Below are 13,763 nucleotides of genomic sequence, written 5' to 3'. Positions count from 1 at the left end.
ACGGCTAAATTATTATTTGTTAATTTTACTAATAGTTAGATTGGGCAGGCATCCATAAAAGGGCCTTTAATTACAAAAAAAGGAGAGGAAATTTTGCTTTGACAAAAGGGCACTTTGGGCACCAAGGGGCAAAAGGGCAGGTGCTCGAGCACCCAACGCCCCCCCCCCCCCCGCCGCACGTGCCTGTGTGTGTGTGTGTGTGTGTGTGTGTGTGTGTGTGTGTGTGTGTGTGTGTGTGTGTGTGTGTGTGTGTGTGTGTGTGTGTGTGTGTGTGTGTGTGTGTGTGTGTGTGTGTGTGTCTGACGGAAAAAGTAAGCAAGGACAGTAACTGGAACAAAATTGTGAGATAATGTGTAAGTTAAATCGAAAATAACAGTGGTACTAATTGTTCAGAATATTACAATTACCTGGAAGTATTTTACATTAAGCACAGGAATTTAAGAAAATCCTTTGCAACTTGCAAAAATGTATCAACTTAAAGTTATTTGGTGATATAAAGTATGAAATTAGGAGGGCTGCTCAGGGCACCAAGCTTGCTGACATGGGACACTGGCCTTCCTATTAGAACCACCCCTGCTGATGCCTCTATACACTGTTTGGGTAATTGGCATGTAAAAGGATTATATGAATTGGGTTTTGTGATTAAAGAGTTATCAGATACTAGAGTGCATGTATTTCCCCTTGTTTAACAGATTAAAAGAAAAATTGTTTTGCTCAAAAAAACACATTGTATACCAGATCTGTATACCATGTATATAAGAAGAACACATGTAGTAACAAGCAGAAAAAGGTCAATTTGTTAGCTCATATTAAATGTGATTCAGCGCCTTTCGGTTTAACACTCAAGGCTGTGCGGTGAGACTGAATTGATCTTGGACTGTTGTTGTGCTAAAAAAAAGGTTAGTGAATGGATGAATTGTGTGGAAATGTGATAGCATAAAAAAAAAATCTGTTGAGTGTCAGATGTGTTTAAGGTTAGTGACTGAGTGTGCATGCATGCATGTGTCTCGCTGGATGCAAGTGTGTGCGTACGCTCTTGTTCCTTTGTGTTTGCACTCACCGTCTTGTTAATTGTCTCTGATTTGTGCGTTTGTTGAGTTATCTTGTCAGTACACGAGTAAATCAATGTTTTATGAGTCAAGGCCTTTTAAGTATGCTCATTCCCCAGCCTCAAGCTGTCACTTCCAATTCTGCTGTATTCCACTTCCCGTTTCCTCCGCTCCCAATGAGGAATATTACGGCTGACATGGCTTAATTACATGAGTATGTTTAGCCTGAACACATCACCTCATGCCTCACATAGGTCACTTGTGCCACAGGTTGTTTCTTGGTCAAGTCACCTAAAGCCTTTGTCTCTCTGATATAGTTTTCATTTGCATGACTAAAAATAATCAGATGAGGGGTTTCACTGTCTCATAAACTACATTCGATAAAACCGTGTGCCCGCTCTCACATATGTTTATTTAATGTGCACAAAAGGAAGTTAGAATGATAACACTGGCATGAATTTATTTGCGAGTTGTTAAAGTACATGGTGCATTCACACAAGGAGGCTGATTTTTTTGGAAAGGGACAGCTATTGTTAGTGTACCGGCAAGGTGAACACAAGCAGCACTAATGAATGAATAACGTCGGTCACCAAGGTAACTGTGCATATTTATGCAGTGCATCCTATTTACAATGAGGGACAAAATCAAATGAAATGTTTGCTTGTTGTTCTGCCAAAGCAGTGGTGCAGAGCAGCATTTTATCTCATTAATAAATGCCAGATAAGATCCAGTGCTGTGACTTCCAATCCCCAAGACATAGCATTAATGTTGCACAGCGTAAAATCAATAAACACTAGATCGTAATGGCTGAAATCTATTAGTAATAGCAGGCAAACCTCTAACTCAGGTACAATTCTCAGAAAACGCTTAGTTAGCTTGATTAGTCAAGTCATTCATGTGAATTATTGAATGTAATGGTTCAAGTTAGAGCCCCTTCAGCTTACCGGACAACAACATTACCAATAAATGATTCAGTTATTGAGACTAAATGACCAAGTACATGTTGCTTAAAAAAACAAGTCATAAATAAAAACATCAACTGTGTTTTTGTACTAATTCCTTGGTACAAATAGTTCATGAATATATACATAAGCCCTTGTATACTGACGAAGACGTTTTTTGGGGGGAATTTAAAAAAACCTTTTCAGCAATATACTTTTGGCGAACATCCCAACGATTTCCTCTCAATAACAAAATAAACACACAACAAAAATGACAGCACTTAAAAAAGCATTCAAGTATAGATGTGCGGATGACCTCTAACGTCACCACAATCCGCTGTTAAAAATAGGGGTATGTTTACTCAACAAATACGTTTTTCCTCACACAGACAACAATGTTATCTAAATGATCCCTATTCACATGAATCAGCAAAAACGATTAAATACACTGTATTATGCTGCCAGGCCAGTAGTTGGCGATGTCACATTGTAAAGATACACTGTGCCTATAGACTGAATACATAATAGTGATAGTGACACGTGACGGCCAAGTATGGTAACCCATACTTGGAATTTGACCTCTGCATTTCACACTGCAAACGTGGATACACACACCCAGAGCAGCGGGCAGCCTTTGTGTGGCGCCCGGGGAGCGATTAGGGGTTAGGTGCCTTGCTCATGGGCACCTCAGTCATTTCCCACCGGTTCTGTAATCGAACCAGCAACCTTTGGGTCACCAGATCAACTCCCTAACCACTAGGCCATGACTGCCCCCTGTAATAATATGCATGCGCATGACGTCACCGCTTTCACAAATTCACTATTTTGTAGTTTACATGGAGACGATAACGTATTGTTTTCAAAAACTTGCACTTTGAAACCCATTTTCAAAAGTTTGTGTTTTCAGGCCCACAAAACACTGTTGCCGTGTAAAAGAACAGCCAAAACACATTAAAAGTTATCCGTTTTTAGTTTAAAAGGGTGTCCCGTAAACGGCCACTCAGATATCCGCACCTGATCCTCACATTAAAATTATTCGAATTCTCAGTGTTAAGCGTGATGATATCGTAACATATTACACAAAAGTTTAAGCCACACAAAACGTGTTTTCGCACGCCACTGTGCTGCTTTTCCATTGTTTTTTCTATATAAACATGCATTAAATGGACTTGAATCTTTTGCAGCACGACACAGAATTTTAAAAACATTGCCCTCAAGTTAAAAGAAGTAAACAACACACGTTTTTTCATTCATCTGCCCTGTGGTTTAGGTTTTTGAATGAACAAAACAAAAAACTGTTCTGCGTGAATGGCCCCTAAACTGTTTTTTTCAGCATCATCATTTTAAACAGCACCAAAAAAAGGTTTATTCTTTTTTTTATATATATATGTGCACAACTTTGTAGTCTGTCGGAGAACTGGGAGATCTGTGTTTGCCCCGGAGGGTAGGCATCAGAGCCAGAGGGGGGAGGATAATGTATTTGGCTGCAGAGTGTATCACATGTGGCACTTTTAATGTGACAGCTGGACTCTTTGGGCACTTTGGCTGGGTATGGACAGCCCAGGAATGCCGTGCTAATGGTGCTCGGAGGGTGACAGCCGCAGAGGCACAGGCCCATTGCAGCCCCTCTGTCAACCCACACGGCTGCTCCGGCTGACGTCTGGCTGCGGATTTCCTCCTCCGTGTGCCACTCACCTACAAGGACGCCGGCTAATTTAAGCATGCCTGGTGACAGCCGCGAATTGGTGGGATTAGGCTTTTTTGGGGGGAGCTGGGAAAAGTCAACACGCAGTCAATAGCAAAGTGTCTCCTTCCCACATTATTCTCTTCAAAACCGATGATCTCAGACGTCCTTTTATCAGGCTGAAACATCCGCGTGGTATCCCTTTCTTTCTCTCTCGATCCCAGGAAGAATTGCAATGCATTGTGATTTTGAATAATACTTTGTGAGGTGTGCAGTAATAGATATTATTTTGAATAGTACTATGGGGGTTTTATTTATTTATCTTTTGTCCACTGGTTTTGGGGCTATTCTTGAAATAGCTTACTAGCATTCTACTCGTACTATAAATGCAATATGTACAGTATGTGTATACTGTGAACATATTTTCAAAATGAGCAGTACTCAACATAATGCACTGCTTGGAATACTAAATCACTAAATCACATCATGCAGTCTGCTCAACTTTTTTTTTCACTCATAACTTGCTCATAACCAAACTTGCAAAAGTTTTTATTTCCAATTGTTATAACCAAATTGCATAATAATCATGTGATAAGAAAATGCAGTGGTATACTGTTCAAATCTTTTGTACATGTCTACTTCACTTTTTAAAAATAGTAATCAGTATACAATATATTCTGCACAGTATGCCATAAGTTGTAAGCTATTGTTCCATCCCAAACACAGCTTTCATTTGCCGATGTGATTTATGTGTTTTAAATTACTTGTATATCACTTTCTGCACTTGCTCAGTTTCTCTCTTGATGAACACTACCGTTCAAAATTTTGGAGAATTTTTTTTATTTTTTTATTGCAATGTGTGAACTAAACAAAAAAATTAGACCTTCCCCGACTAGGTTGTCCTAGGTTGTCTATTGAAACCTGTAGGCTGATTTTTATGAAGGACTTAAGGACTTTTTTGCCAGGAAAATCAAAGGATGTGACGTTTACGCATTCTGAGAGCCTCTCTTCCGTTTAATGGCATATGCAAGGAATGCTAATACAGTGTAGCCGAAAGAGCTATTCTGTACTGTAATGTCAATGTGTCATGCAAATAAAATGGATTCATTCAAACTAGTCTCAAATATACTTTATAATCAAACGATCATAACAGCGTAATTTTAATTACCTCATCTGTCGCTTTATGCCGGTGAATTTTTCCATGATTGTTTGATTGATAGAAAGGTCAAAAGAACAGCATTTATTTGAAACAGAAATCTGTTATGGCATTATAAATGTCTTTATGTCACTTTTGATTAATTTAATCGATCCTCTGGGAATACAGGTAGCCTACTGTATGCATTTCTTTAAGAAAACTAAACCCTTTTGGCTAAATAGAAGGAATACAAACAAACTATAAACTGCAGTGTTACAAGAAAGTGGAGATGGTATTTGTACATTTGTAATTTATTTCTTTATTTACATTGTATATATATTGTTATTATTTTATTTATACTGTATATATATACAGACCCTTTCCAAAAAATTTGAATATCATGGAAAAGTTTATTTATTTCCATAATTCCATTCAAAACGTTAAACTTCCATAGATTATAGATTCAGGGCCCACAACTTAAACAATTTCAAGTATTTAGTTGTTTATTTGTACATAATTTGGGCTTCCAGCTCATAAAACCTACGAAAACAGGATTTCAAAAAATTAGAATATTACATGAAATCACACAGTAATTATACAGTAATACCATGGTCATTGAACCAGGTTTTGGTTATTTTGGCAGTGTGGGCAGGTGCAAATCCTGCTGGAAAATGAAGGAAGCATGACGTGCTCTGAAAATGTCCTGGTAGACGGCTGCGTTGACTCTGGATTTAATAAAGCACAGCGGACCAAAGTCCTCTTTTCTGATGATAGCAAATTTTGCATCTCATTTGGAAACCAAGGTCCCAGAGTCTGGAGGAAGAATGGAGAGGCACACAATCCAAGATGCTTGAAGTCCAGTGTGAAGTTTCCACAGTCTGTGTTGGTTTGGGGAGCCATGTCATCGGCTGGTGTTGGTCCACTGTGCTGTCCACTCAACGCAGCCGTCTACCAGGACATTTTCAGAGCACTTCATGCTTCCTTCAGCAGACAAGCTTTATGGAGATGCTGACTTCATTTTCCAGCAGGATTTGCACCTGCCCACACTGCCAAAATAACCAAAACCTGGTTCAATGACCATGGTATTACTGTGTGATTTCATGTAATATTCTAATTTTTTGAAATCCTGTTTTCGTTGGTTTTATGAGCTGGAAGCCCAAATTATGTACAAATAAACAACTAAATACTTGAAATCGTTTAAGTTGTGGGCCCTGAATCTATAATCTATGGAAGTTTAATGTTTTGAATGGAATTATGGAAATAAATAAACTTTTCCATGATTTTCAAATTTTTTGGATAGGGTCTGTATATACAGTATATATATTATTATTATTATTATTATTATTATTATTATTATTTATTTTTTTATTTTTTTATTTATTTTTTTATCAGAAGCCAATGAGCATGACATCTGTTTCCCATATTTGTTGCAGTGTCATTTTTCATCAGGCTATAAAATGAACAGTTTTCTTAAGCTGGCTCTTTGGCACAGCATATAGCAGAGGTATCCTTGATTAAAGTGCTGTATTTAACTCTCTATATCTTAATATTATTTTAATGGCAATACAGCACTTTCTGCCTTTTAAAAAGGTTTTTAGTTGTTAATGCTACTTTGGCCATTTTATGGGGGTTTATGTAAGTGTTATGTTTGTGTAGTTGTTGCACTGATTTCATGTGACCTTTTTATGATACTAAAGACAATTTTACTATATCCAAATTTATAACACTTAAGGCTGTAACTGTTTTAAAGGCTGACTTTAGGCTCTGAATAAACTCACTAGATATTCTTTTGGCTTTGGTATTTGGCAACATTTCACCGTATAATCATACAAAAGGAGCATGTGAGGTAAATTATAACTGGGTCTCCCACCTAATAGATAATCAGAAATGCAGTGGTCGGAAAGACATTTTTTGGTCCTCGGTATGCAGGTTTTGACCTGCTTTTACCCTTCAGAGAAAATAAGTGTTCCTTTCAGCCATTATTCTTGAGGGGGGAAAAAATACAGTCCCATGAATGAATTCCAGATAAGCTTTTATTTGATTTAGAACGCCTTTCCTGAAGACACATTTAGTGCTGAAACACCGCTGACTGAAGGAGACAAAAATTACATGGGGTTGTGTTTGCGAAAGGCTCGAATAGATGGATAACAGCAGCTGGCTGATAGAAACTGACAAGCCTTTTTGTGAGGCTGTAGAACATTACAAAAACAGTGGTTGGTTGATTTAGCCACAATTTGGTCAGATGGGCTGGTGGAGATAAGAAGAAATAGCCCAGCTGCTTCCATTATTGCATTGTGCTTTAAGTGCCCTTCTGACTGTGCTGCGTTTCATGTTGACCCAGACACTGTAATGTTCCTCTTATTTGTTTTACAGTGGTTTAGTCTGGTTTAGTTTGAGGGGTAGCCAAACCAAGGGTCATGGTTAATGAATACACAGGCATTAGGCAGAAGTAGCCATGTTTTGATGAAAACAAGGTTGTGAGTGGCGGAAATACAGTGTGTTCAATATGTCGAACTGTCTGTTCTGCTCCTGTATCTGTCATTTTGACATATTTGTTTTATTGTTTGAATGACAGACACCCTGGTACACAACAGTACAATACATTGAATAGACTGTACTTATGTACAGACTGTATATTATGGTGTCTATTTTGACTAATGTCTATAAGCTGGTCTGTAAACTAAAATTTGTTCAATTCTAAGTAAGAAAGACATACTGAAATTACGATTTTGTTTTAACCCCAGATGTCTTCGAGAGGGCACTGCACTGACCTTCAACCCAGCAGCATTCAATGTTGAAATGTTTTAGATGTATTAGGGTTGACTGGTCAAAGCTAAATGTATGTTTTGCAAGATAAATGTCATGGGTGGGTTATTGCTATTTTTGTTGTTATAATTTGTGATTCATTGCAAGGCTCACCGAAAGGAGTGGTGCTACCAGATTTTAGTCAGTATACTTTAAATAATATAAATTCACAGGGGTGAAATGTATATATATATACTGTATATATATATATATATATATATATATATACTGTATATATATATATATATATATATATATATATATATATATACTGTATATATATATATATATATATATATATACAGTATATCATTTATGGTGTGTTTCCATAGACTGTAAAAAAGATGGAAGACTTCATTCCACTCTAGAAAAATAAAGACAAAATGTCTTGAAGAAATGGCCGTTGTCATCTTGTGCCAATGACATAATTTGGTGCTTGAGTACGGTGGCCGAGAGAGCTCAACGCGCTGCAACTGAAGAAAACACATGCAAATAGAAAAACACCTGCAAATTAAGAAAACATCTTCATCAGTTTCACAACACATGTGTGCTCCAAATACTCACAACACAACCAAATACAGAAACGCGCTGCAAAAGTTCACAACACAAACAAATCAGAAACGCGCTGCAAATAGGACAGAACACAACGGAAATGTTTCCGGGGAAGCCAATAAGTGACGGACCCGACTGGGACGTGCGTACAGCTGTCTACTTTAATTTTATTTAATTTTATGTATTATTTTATTTTTGTTGCAAAACATACAGAGATTACACGTTTATGACATACAACTTTGTATAGCCTACAATATAGAAAATGTATTTATAATATGTTCAATGTCATAAGAATACTAATCAGAAAAGAACAAGCTGAAGACTAAAATAAATTAAAGAAAAAAAGATAGAGAAAAAGAACATGAGGGAAAGATATTAATATATACATCAGTTACATTGTACACATTCATGTTATGTTAAAATAAGTTTCATAAGAAATGTTAGAATGAAGGGTCCAAATCATAGACAGTAGGCTATATAAGAGGTCCAAATATGAGACGGCGCTGCGTTGTCATGGGAACATCCCAGGTGAAAATAATGAGGAAATTACATTGGCTTTCGTTGCTCCCTTCATCAAGTCCGTTCCAAACGGCTACATAAAGTGCCCCGCTCCCTCCAAAGTGCCCACTTCAAGGGCTCTGCCGTCTGCCCTTTTAAGGGAGTAACGTTAGGGCATAGGTAATGCTCACGAGCAATAAAAAACGTCCCAGTCGGGTCCGTCACTTATTGGGTTCCCCGGAAACATTTCCGTTGTGTTCTGTCCTATTTGCAGCGCATTTCTGTATTTGGTTGTGTTCTGAACTTTTGCAGCGCGTTTCTGTATTTGGTTGTGTTGTGAGTATTTGGAGCACACATGTGTTGTAAAACTGATGAAGTTGTTTTCTTAATTTGCAGGTGTTTTTTTTTATTTGCATGTGTTTTCTTCAGTTGCAGCGCGTTGAGCTCTCTCGGCCACCGTACTTGAGTCTGTGCGTAGTGCGCACTGAATAGTTTTCGTTTTATAAATAAAATATAGATTAATCCTTACTAAAGTTACAAAAGTTATTCAGTCAAGATCAGTGAGTGATTTTGTTCTTTAGTTAACGGTTATGACATTGCAGCAGGTTTATGAGGCTGCTGTCACTTTAAGTCCTCATGCAGGATCCAATATACTAACATGCATTTTCTTTCTCAACTGTTTACGTTCACCATATGAATATGAAAAAAAAAAAAAGATATGAGAGTTAGCTCTCTGTGCACTCGCTTTGGAATAGTGCACAAAGAAAACGCTGCGCGGCGTTTTGAAATCACATTAAAATGCGCACACAGAAATCGATAAGTGGAATCTTTAATTTGATTACAAGTATCCGATTCCTGACCTTAAGCATTCCAATTCCAGATTTGGAATCTATTTTCAATCCCTAACCATAGTTAGACAACAAAATTAAGCAAAAAGCTACACTTTAGTAGCCTGGAGATCCAGACCTAAATCTGAAAGATTAGTGGTCTGGCGTCGACTAATGAAAATCACACAGCCCGAGGGGCGGCACCAAGCATGCATTTGAAAATCTCACGACACGCAATTGGATAACACTACGACCAATCACAACAAGCCCCATACGCTAAGCTACCAGTGGAGCTAACTGGTAGATTAGACTCTTACCGTATCCGGTCGGCAAAACAGCAAAAACGTCCTTCTTGCAAAGGAACAATTCGAGCGCCGTCTTCTGTTCCTCTTTTAGATAAAAAGCCAAGTCTAACTCGTTCATTGTAGCAGCCAAAGCCGTTTCAAACAACTGGTGTTCATCCATAGCCATCTTGCAATGTTTACTAATGACTTCGACTTCACACAACGGCGTCATCAGTTTAGCTCGCCTCTGGCCCGCCTATATCAGATAACCCGATGTGATTGGTGCAGCTCGGATACAAGGGCATATTTAATGAGCATCATTACTCGACGCCAGAGTAAACTTGCTGAGCAAATTCAACTTGTGCTCTCATGAGAACTCTGGATTTCCAGGGGAACACTTTAGTAGTTATCAGCTGAAATGTGCTTGCTTACAAATCAAAAGACAAGTAGTCTGCAAATAAGCCAGCCCCCTTTATGAGAGTTAAATCCCCTTTGTACAGGAAAGCCAAAAAGTTCCACGGAAGAAACTCTAAGACTAATTTCCTAATCTTGTTGCATAATGACTCAGTCTATCAGTGGTATGGTCCTGGGGTGTGATTAGCACTGCAGCTAAATCAATCGTGTAAATCCAACTTCTGACTTTCCCCTCACTATTTTATGCTTCTAATTAAACAGTTCAAATCATCTTTCAAACGAGAGATATTTTAGTTTTGTCTTTCACCTTTTTACCCTCACAACAGTTACCGGGAGAAGGTAAACAATTTTTCCTGTTCTGATTTGTTTTCAAAGCTCTGCATATATACCTGTTTGGGTGAGATAGGAAAGAACCAAGCAGAGACACATCTCTGTGCTATCTCTGCCTGCGACATATGTGCCGAAAAAGGGCTGTGCGTACAATAAGCCAGTATTCGCTGGTGGAAACCTGCCTGCTGCTTCCCGCTCGCCTCGGTACTACACAGAGGTTGACAAACGACTGAATGGAATAAAAACATATTGGTGCTGGGGTAAATGGAAATCGAAAAAAATGTAAGGGGAAAAGAAATGGCAGGAGGGAGGTGTGTGCGATGCGTGATAAGGCAGGTCGAATGCTTTGAATTGAGCTGAGCAGGACAGTGAACCGTGTAAGTGTGTGTGTGTGTGTGTGTGTGTGTGTGTGTGTGTGTGTGTGTGTGTGTGTGTGTGTGTGTGTGTGTGTGTGTGTGTGTGTGTGTGTGTGTGTGTGTGTGTGTGTGTGTGTGTGTGTGTGTGTGTGTGTGTGTGTGCTTGCTTTTAGGGGTCTGCGGCAAGGTGAGTCATGCCTTGCAAGATCTTTCTCAGTGGAGTTTTAGTCCAGAAATGATTCCAATCTGACCAGACTGGGGTCAGATGCTGCAGTTTATTATAGATATTATTTTTATATAATATTATATGATACATAATTGATAGTAACAGGCCATTTTCTGGAAAAGCTAATACAGTATAGTGCATCTGCACTTTAACTGTTTCTGCTCAATGTTTTACATTTTTGAATTGGATGGTCAAAGGTCAGCAGCAAAGACATTGGTTAATAAATTGAGATTAAATGCATACTGTATATGTGTACATGTGTATATTTGTGTAATTTTTTTAGGTTTGCATACAATTCTGAGTTTTCACTGTTGAAAACTTGATTCATTTTGAGGAATACTGTATTTGTGCAAGTGAGATTAGTAAATGCATGTTCATGTTTAGTCTAGAACTACAATAACCATCATGTTCACACAGCACACAACGTCTCTGCTCCTTACTCCCAATTGCTCTCAACACTCAACATGGGGATAGGAGAGGCGTCAGTCAATAAATGGGAAAACATATTAACTTGTGTTACTTATCCGATAAAGTAACTCAGAAATGTTATTGTGCATTAAAGTTATATGTTACTTTACTAGTTACTTGAAAAAAGTAATCTGATTACATAACTCACGTTACTTGTAATGCATTACCCCCAACACTGTGCGTAAGTACATGAATTGGGATGCACCTATAGAGTAATGGTTTCCAATAATTTGCTGTTCTCTCTACAGTCTCTATGGGGCTAAAGATTAAAATAGAAAGAAAGAAAGTCACTGAGATAATCTCACAAATTCATAGTGATGGTTCCAGGTGTTTCTCATTTAACCCAACATTCAGACGCAAAACTTTCAGTAAGATGTGCTGAATCAGAAGATATCCTTCTGAGGAGAGCTCCACTTGGGATGTTACTGGCTCCAGATTTCTCGTGTTTCAATTATAAAATTTAATGAGCAGTATCATGCCCATCACTAAAAAAGACAGCTCAAACAAAAGCTCATTTCCATTTGGAGCTTGTGAAAGCTCATCTGAACCGCAATCTGTTCCAGCATTGTCTGGAGCCCTTGCCTCCTTCTCTGGCTCGTTTCTGCTCTCCAAGCTCACCATGCCATCTGCTTCTCTCATGTGCCACATCTCATGATGACAACAGGACAGGGACCTGTGTTAATAATCCACGAAGCCAGTTTGTCCCTTCCTTCCAAAAATGTGCAATTGTTTTGTTCTGTTTTTAACAGTGTCCTTGTCATGTACGAGTCTCCAGCTGTGTCATCTGCAGGAAGAAACAACAGAAGAAGAAACAATAACAGGAACAACAAGGATAAGTGTTCATTGCTGGGTTGTTTGATGTGCCAGAGAAACCCATCAAGTTGAGCCCAATAAAGCAAGAGTAATATCGCACCGCAAGTCTTCGGTCGTGGCGGTGTGTCTCTCAGTGAGACGCCCCCCGGTGGGCAGACCGAAGGGGAATGAAGGACGTTGTACAGTCATGAGAGCTAATTAGCTTCTTCACATGTAAAGATAATGTTCTTCTATAATTTAGTGTCACATGGGGGAATGAAACCTGTTCATTCTGCGCAATCTCCTGTTGCATGAAATGATTGTGCTTTGATCAATGTAGGCAAATTACCATGAGATCCACTATGTGTTGGGAAATATAAGGATTATGTTGTGCTGGCCAGCTCAGGTGAGAGCAACATGACAATCAAATGGAGCATGATGTAGACAACTCTAGTAAATGCACTCTGACAAATGCAGTTATGGAAACAGTTATTCTGCCCTTTTTGTTTAAACTAAACTCTTAGCAGAAAAGATTATGTAAGGGTTAATGCACGACGAGGTGTCCATTGTCAGGTATTAATGGACGACGGCGAGGTTGCCTCCGCCGAAGTCCATTAATACCTGACAATGGACACCTCGAAGGGCATTAACCCGCTTATACCATGGTCACTTGCCAAATAACACATTTTTAAAACATTAGTGTATATTTTAATTAGTTTTACAATCGAAATCTAAAGTTTTTACAAACAATAACTTGGTTTCCCTGGTTACGCCTGACGGTTTATTTAGCAACCGGAGTATAGTCCGCTCAGCTCGTAGAACCCTTTAGTTTACTGCCTGTTGCTATGGAAGGGCCATAGGTGATATACCCAGCGCATTTATTTATTAATTACGAACGGTAAACAGTCAGTTTCACCAGAACTCATTTACTAAGTGTCCTCTATCACTTTTTAATGGACACCCTGCAGCCAATCAGAATCGAGTATTCACCCAGACCATGGTATAAAGAACTTTAAAGGGTTCTGTCAGGCGCTTCATGTGGGGTTCCCATCATGGAATCATCCATAAATGTATGTTTTGATTAATTCATTTTAATTCATTTTTCAATGGATTTTTTATTTTTATTAAACAGCTCATAAACATAGGCTGCATTATCAGGCAAAAAATAAATAAAAATTACCCATCAATCGTTACAAGCATTATGCAATCATTTAAGACATGTCTCCTTATATACAACCTTTTTGGCATAAAGGATTCTTTCAAATTGAGCCAAGAGCCCTAGTATTCTATATTGAACCTCCATTGAACCTTTATTTTCTAAAAGTGGTAAGACTGGGTAATGATACAAAATGTCCTGATTCAATTAGATTCAGATTCTGACCGACTGATTCAAACTGGTAAG

The 13,763-nt window shown here is 38.4% G+C and overlaps 1 protein-coding gene across 1 annotated transcript in view; it reads left to right on the top strand.

Annotated features, from left to right (window-relative positions):
• The window catches only part of tsnare1 (T-SNARE Domain Containing 1), a 192,116-nt gene extending 179,234 nt beyond the window's left edge, over positions 1-12,882 (top strand). Inside the window, exon 12 of the mRNA XM_082149365.1 lies at positions 12,319-12,882. The gene's annotated coding sequence lies outside the window, so the exon portion shown is untranslated. The remainder of the gene's footprint in view (positions 1-12,318) is intronic.
• Positions 12,883-13,763: the final 881 nt, after the last annotated feature.

Source organism: Leuciscus leuciscus, assembly GCF_965113295.1.
Source record: "Leuciscus leuciscus genome assembly, chromosome: 20".
Taxonomy (NCBI): domain Eukaryota; kingdom Metazoa; phylum Chordata; class Actinopteri; order Cypriniformes; family Leuciscidae; genus Leuciscus; species Leuciscus leuciscus.
The sequence above is the reverse complement of the archived record's forward strand: the minus strand, read 5'-3'. Positions and strand labels throughout refer to the sequence as shown.